This window comes from Bufo gargarizans, chromosome 3, assembly GCF_014858855.1.
Source record: "Bufo gargarizans isolate SCDJY-AF-19 chromosome 3, ASM1485885v1, whole genome shotgun sequence".
Lineage (NCBI taxonomy): Eukaryota > Metazoa > Chordata > Amphibia > Anura > Bufonidae > Bufo > Bufo gargarizans.
The window spans coordinates 275,394,565-275,402,148 of record NC_058082.1 but is presented as its reverse complement, the minus strand read 5'-3'; positions in this window follow the sequence as shown (position 1 = coordinate 275,402,148).

The following is a 7,584-nucleotide window of genomic DNA, read 5'->3' as shown; positions in this document are numbered from 1 at the left end:
CTATCTGTAAAAAAAACGGAACAGACACGGAAACAAAATATGTTCGTGTGCATGAGGCCTTAAACTGTCATTTAATATTTTTTCAAATAGTGTGCGTGTTTTTGTAATGCACTTTATTCTACTGAAAGCTGAAGACGCCAGATAACTGTGTGATGCAGAGGCTTCTCAGCCTGCCTCTGGCCTACCTGTCTTAGACTCTGCCTCCCTAAATATGTAATAGCTCTTTATTAAGGCCCCTTGCAGACAAGCTTTCCTCCCGCAGCGAGTCCGCATCGCAGCACCCGGCCTGACCTCCCAGCACTGATGGGATTCACATAGCATTATATTGATTTATGATGCTATGTAACCCTTACAGTTCTGGAATGTATTGGATAACACTGGCAGCATTATGCCAGTGTTGTCCAATACATTCCAGAACTGTAAGGGTTACATAGCGTAATAAATCAATATAATGCTATGCTGGGAGGTCAGGCCGGGAGCTGCATTGCGGACTCGCTGCGAGAGGAACGCTCGTCTGCAAGGGGCCAAAGACTAATGTGACCCTGCAGTTTATGTGCTACCAGCACTCCTCTCTATCTTCCCAGCGCTGGAGAGATAGGCATAGGAGGGTGGCTGCAGCATGTGGGAACTGCGGCCCTGATCCTCTCCCTGTTTTCCCAGCACTAACTAGAGAAGTGCTGGGAAGACAGAGGGGAACGCTGTTGAGTTGGCAGCAGATAAACTGCAGAATCACGTTAGTTTTAGTAAGCGCTGTTACATATTTAGGGAGGCAGAGGCTAGGGAAATGAGAGCAGAGGCAGCCTGAGAAGCCTGCCTCTGTATCATACAGTTTTTCAGTGTAGAATGCTGAAGACTGATTCTCCTCAGCTGGATCTAAGGGAAGTCTTTACAGTTTTGTAATTCAAAATTTACATATTTCCCTAATAAAGTGTATTACATAAATTCTCAGCGTCCCTATACATTAAAATAATGAAATGACTATTACACTGTAAGAGTTCCTAAATGCCTGTTCCAAAATATACTATGTCTTGTGCACAGTGTGAATAACCCAATTGTATTCCATTAAATACAGAATTATAATTTTTCAGCGGGGCAAAATATTATAGGAAACCTATTTGTATTTTCAATTCTATTTTATTTTGTTAGTAATAATTGACTATTCTATGAACCAAACCAGTTCTTCAAGGGGTTCTGCAGTTTGCTTAAACTGATGATCTATCCTCTGGATAGATCATCAGCATCTGATCGGCGGGGGTCCGACACCCGGGACCCCCGCCGATCAGCTGTTTGAGAAGGCCGCGGCGCTCCTGGAGCTGATCCCGACACCCTGGACCGCCGCCGGTCAGATGCTGATGATCTAGCCAGAGGATAGATCATCAGCTTAAAAAAACTGCAGAACCCCTTTCAGTTTAATTTTTTAAGGTTGCTTTTGTTAAAGCTGTTCTCTTACGTGTATACCCAAATATAATTATTATTCATGTGCACATATTGACATATAGGATAGAACCTTCTAGAAGAGTAAATAATACTCAGACATTATCTGTTGAGCAGTAGGGATGCTGAAAAGGAGCATGTTCTCTAGGTGCCTGGCCTGCTTCAAACGCCATACGTTTACTGTGGCTTACGGTCTATCATTTATAATGCAATGCCCTTCTCACAGTTCTGCTTAAAATGCTTATTCAGCACACTCTGGTATTTAAAGTTGTTACTAGGAAATCATTAAAAAGCATCTCTAAATGTCAGGCCACAAACTATTCTGGACAGACTATTAAAAAGTGAATTAAAAGGTTCTTCAAAAGATTTATGGTATCATGGTGTCTTATTCATTAACTTGTGAAATATTTTTATATCCATTAAACTTTGCTTTATTATTTAGAAGCTTTAGAGGTATTTTAACCTCAAAAAGACCAGGTCAATTTTAATTTAATTTTTTTTTTTTTTTTTTAGCTCCCTGACTTCCAAGAGCCATAACTTTTATACTTTTCCATTCACACATCTTTATTATGGCTTATTTTTTGCGGACAAGTTGTATTTTTTTTATAATTTTTTTTATAATTTTTTTTATGGCATAATTTCATTTACTATATCTGTGTGAGGGCCTGATTTTTGCTGCATGAACTGTAATTCTTATTGGTTCAGTTTTGTGGTACATAGGACTATTTGATTCTTCTTTCATTTTTTTCTTGTGGGAAGGGGGTTAATCCCTTAATGACCACCAATACACCTTTTTATGGTGATTATTAAGGGGCCTTAGGCTAGGTTTCCTTATACAGTAACCTAGTATGAGTTGTTGCAATGGTGTCCCATACCTGGAGGAGTAGGGGCTCAGCTCTAAGATCTCATTCACATTTCCATTCATATTGGACTGGAACAAGAAGTTCATCTATAGACAAATGGGGTAAGAACTGGACATGTAAAGGCTAAACAATCAGCATCTCCACCCTAATAAAGCAGGTAAAGCTAGGTGATAAACAGATTCAGATTCCAGGGAGTTGCACAACAACTTCCCAAACATACTGTAGTAACTAGGTGAACATGAAGGTAGAGAGACCCCTGTTGCTTGTAACAGTACCCTATGAACTCTTCCCCACAAGATTTGGATTACTATGCACACAATGCAACACAACCCATTTAAACAGAAATTATAACAGCTGGGCAAACTTTGTGGCCATGCAGCTGAATAAAGCAAATAATGTGAGGATAGGCGCTAAAACAAAATAATAATATCTTTATTAATTGTCTGATTAAGAAGAAAGGGGGTATCAACCGTCAGTGTGGTGTTCAATACTGACTATAACAATTGTGAAAACACTGATATATGCCAAACAGCGCCACACTCTGGAATACCAGAGTAGTCTCACAAGCTACTAACACATAAGGGGCTCAATACACCACAGGGTTCAGGATGTGTGACCCAGGGTGAAAGATATCGAGGGGATGTATTGGTATGGGAATTTCACCAAACACCACTCCAAAACAGTGAGAGCCAGCGCGCAGACTCTCACTGCACTAATAATCACAGGTGCTGGACTATGGCAGAGCAATTACAATCACTCCAGGTGGATTAAAGGAGCAATGGTTGCCCTGACATATCCCTTATTGGCAACAGCTCAACGCGTTTCCATGCATTGGGGATGCATTTCATCAGGAGCTATGTGCACCAGGTTAATGATAGAGCCCAGAGCCTCAGTGTTGTTTCACTGACCGAGGTAATGGACGAACAAACAGTGATAGAGATCCCTGCCTAGCGCCGTTTTCCTCTGGTGTGAGGTACGGAGCTTTTACAAACAGTCACTATCCTGCCTGAGCTAGCAACCTCTAGGCTGAGGTGCTGCGTGCTAGTGTGCATATGATTCGGCACTGTGATGGCCGCAAAGCGGCCCACAGAACGCCAAGCTTTACAGGGTGAAACCCCGCCCTGTTAGACACGCCTCCGTCAATCAGCCAATCCGGCCAGGAGGCACGGCACAGGGCGAACCAAAGGCTAGAGGAAGGAGGAACACAGTGAGTCTCAGAGAAAGCGCCACATAAACAAACCAAGGAATTAACAAGGCGGCTTTACATACAATTACCGCAGCATGGACACCTTTACAATAGATATACAGTGAAGGAGGATCACTCCAGGAGATGTATATAAACGGACAGACACATAAATTCATGTGTATATCCATTTGTATCAGTAATCATACACATGAATCCACTCCTCATAGTCCATTGTACAGTATCACAAAGAATTCAGCCTAGTCACTAAATAAACGGGACGTATGAGATCGCATCATTAAGGCCAGATGGTTTGATGGTATTCAGAGAAAAAAATCCATCTCACCTCTTTTTGTAACAATATGCGATCATAATCACCGCCCCTTGGTGACGGCTTCACAGAGTCGATCACTTGAAATTTGACCGATGATGTATCCCCCCTGTGAAGGTCAAGAACATGACGAGCAATTGGCGTATCTTTGAGATTGGTGATATCCAGAATATGCTCCCCAATCCGTCTTCTTAGCTCTCTGATGGTTTTACCCACATATTTGATGTTGCATACACATGTCATTAACCACTTCAGCCCCGCTAGGTGAAACCCCCTTCATGACCAGGCCACTTTTTACACTTCGGCACTACACTCCTTTCACCGTTTATCGCTCGGTCATGCAACTTACCACCCAAATGAATTTTACCTCCTTTTCTTCTCACTAATGGAGCTTTCATTTGGTGGTATTTTATTGCTGCTGACATTTTTACTTTTTTTGTTATTAATCAAAATGTAACGATTTTTTTTGCAAAAAAAATGACATTTTTCACTTTCAGCTGTGAAATTTTGCAAAAAAAACGACATCCATATATAAATTTTTCGCTAAATTTATAGTTCTACATGTCTTTGATAAAAAAAAATGTTTGGGCAAAAAAAAAAATGGTTTGGGTAAAAGTTATAGCATTTACAAACTATGGTACAAAAATGTGAATTTCCGCTTTTTGAAACGGCTCTGATTTTCTGAGCACCTGTCATGTTTCCTGAGGTTCTACAATGCCCAGACAGTAGAAAACCCCCACAAATGACCCCATTTCGGAAAGTAGACACCCTAAGGTATTCGCTGATGGGCATAGTGAGTTCATAGAACTTTTTATTTTTTGTCACAAGTTAGCGGAAAATGATGATGATTTTTATTTTTTATTTTTTTCTTACAAAGTCTCATATTGCACTAACTTGCGACAAAAAATAAAAAATTCTAGGAACTCACCATGCCCCTCACAGAATACCTTGGGGTGTCTTCTTTCCAAAATGGGGTCACTTGTGGGGTAGTTATACTGCCCTGGCAATTTAGGGGCCCAAATGTGTGAGAAGAACTTTGCAATCAAAATGTGTAAGAAATGACCGGTGAAATCCGAAAGGTGCACTTTGGAATATGCGCCCCTTTGCTCACCTTGGCAGCAAAAAAGTGTCACACATCTGGTATCGCTGTACTCAGGGGAAGTTGGGGAATGTGTTTTGGGGTGTCATTTTACATATACCCATGCTGGGTGAGAGAAATATCTTGGCAAAAGACAACTTTTCCCATTTTTTTTATACAAAGTTGGCATTTGACCAAGATATTTTTCTCACCCAGCATGGGTATATGTAAAATGACACCCCAAAACACATTCCCCAACTTCTCCTGAGTACGGCGATACCACATGTGTGACACTTTATTGCAGCCTGGGTGGGCAAAGGGGCACATATTCCAAAGTGCACCTTTCGGGTTTCGCCGGTCATTTTTTACACATTTTGATTGCAAGGTACTTCTCACACATTTGGGCCCCTAAATTGCCAGGGCAGTATAACTACGCCACAAGTGACCCCATTTTGGAAAGAAGACACCCCAAGGTATTCCGTGAGGGGCACTGCGAGTTCCTAGAATTTTTTATTTTTTGTCACAAGTTAGCGGAAAATGATGATTTTTTTTTTTCTCTTTTTTCCTTACAAAGTCTCATATTCCACTAACTTGCGACAAAAAATAAAAAATTCTAGGAACTCGCCATGCCCCTCACGGAATACCTTGGGGTGTCTTCTTTCCAAAATGGGGTCACTTGTGGCGTAGTTATACTGCCCTGGCAATTTAGGGGCCCAAATGTGTGAGAAGAACTTTGCAATCAAAATCTGTAAAAAATGACCGGTGAAATCCGAAAGGTGCACTTTGGAATATGCGCCCCTTTGCCCACCTTGGCATCAAAAAAGTGTCACACATCTGGTATCGCCGTACTCAGGAGAAGTTGGGGAATGTGTTTTGGGGTGTCATTTTACATATACCCATGCTGGGTGAGAGAAATATCTTGGCAAACGACAACTTTTCCCATTTTTTTATACAAAGTTGGCATTTAACCAAGATATTTTTCTCACCCAGCATGGGTATATGTAAAATGACACCCCAAAACACATTCCCCAACTTCTCCTGAGTACGGCGATACCAGATGTGTCACACTTTTTTGCTGCCAAGGTGGGCAAAGGGGCACATATTCCAAAGTGCACCTTTCGGATTTTGCAGGCCATTTTTTACACATTTTGATTGCAAGGTACTTCTCACACATTTGGGCCCCTAAATTGCCAGGGCAGTATAACTACGCCACAAGTGACCCCATTTTGGAAAGAAGACACCCTAAGGTATTCCGTGAGGGGCACTGCGAGTTCCTAGAATTTTTTTTTTTTGTCACAAGTTAGCGGAAAATGATGATGTTTTTTTTTTTTTTTTTTTTTCTTACAAAGTCTCATATTCCACTAACTTGCGACAAAAAATAAAAAATTCTAGGAACTCACCATGCCCCTCACAGAATACCTTGGGGTGTCTTCTTTCCAAAATGGGGTCACTTGTGGGGTAGTTATACTGCCCTGGCAATTTAGGGGCCCAAATGTGTGAGAAGAACTTTGCAATCAAAATGTGTAAAAAATGGCCTGCAAAATCCGAAAGGTGCACTTTGGAATATGTGCCCCTTTGCCCACCTTGGCATCAAAAAAGTGTCACACATCTGGTATCGCCGTACTCAGGAGAAGTTGGGGAATGTGTTTTGGGGTGTCATTTTACATATACCCATGCTGGGTGAGAGAAATATGTTGGCAAAAGACAACTTTTCCCATTTGTTTATACAAAGTTGGCATTTGACCAAGATATTTTTCTCACCCAGCATGGGTATATGTAAAATGACACCCCAAAACACATTCCCCAACTTCTCCTGAGTACGGCGATACCAGATGTGTCACACTTTTTTGCAGCCTAGATGCGCAAAGGTGCCCAAATTCCTTTTAGGAGGGCATTTTTAGACATTTGGATCCCAGACTTCTTCTCACGCTTTAGGGCCCCTAAAAAGCCAGGGCAGTATAAATACCCCACATGTGACCCCACTTTGGAAAGAAGACACCCCAAGGTATCCAATGAGGGGCCTGGCAAGTTCATAGAAATTATTTTTTTTTCCGCATAAGTTAGCGGAAATTGATTTTTTTTTTGTTTTTTCTCACAAAGTCACAAAAATTTCAATCTTTCATGGACTCAATATGCCCCTCAGCGAATACCTTGGGGTGTCTTCTTTCCAAAATGGGGTCAGTTGTGGGGTGTTTGTACTGCCCTGGCATTTGAGGGTCTCCGCAATCATTACATGTATGGCCAGCATTAGGAGTTTCTGCTATTCTCCTTATATTGAGCATACAGGTAATGAGATTTTTTTTTCCGTTCAGCCTCTGGGCTGAAAGAAAAAAATGAACGGCACAGATTTCTTCATTCGCATCGATCAATGTGGATGTAAAAATCTCTGCCAAAAAAAAAAATGGAGGGGAAAGGCGTCTGCCAGGACATAGGAGCTCCGCCCTACATCCATACCCACTTAGCTCGTATGCCCTGGCAAACCAGATTTCTCCATTCACATCAATCGATGTGGATGAATAAATCATTGCCGGGATTTTTTTTTTTTTTTTTTATATATATATACAAAGTGCTTGCCAAAGCATAGGAACGCCGCCTCCTCCTCAGCTCGTATGCCTCGGCAAACGTATCTGTCACTGCAGAGGAGAAAATCCCGTCTTGCAGCGCCGCATACACCGACTTGCGTGTAATCTGACAG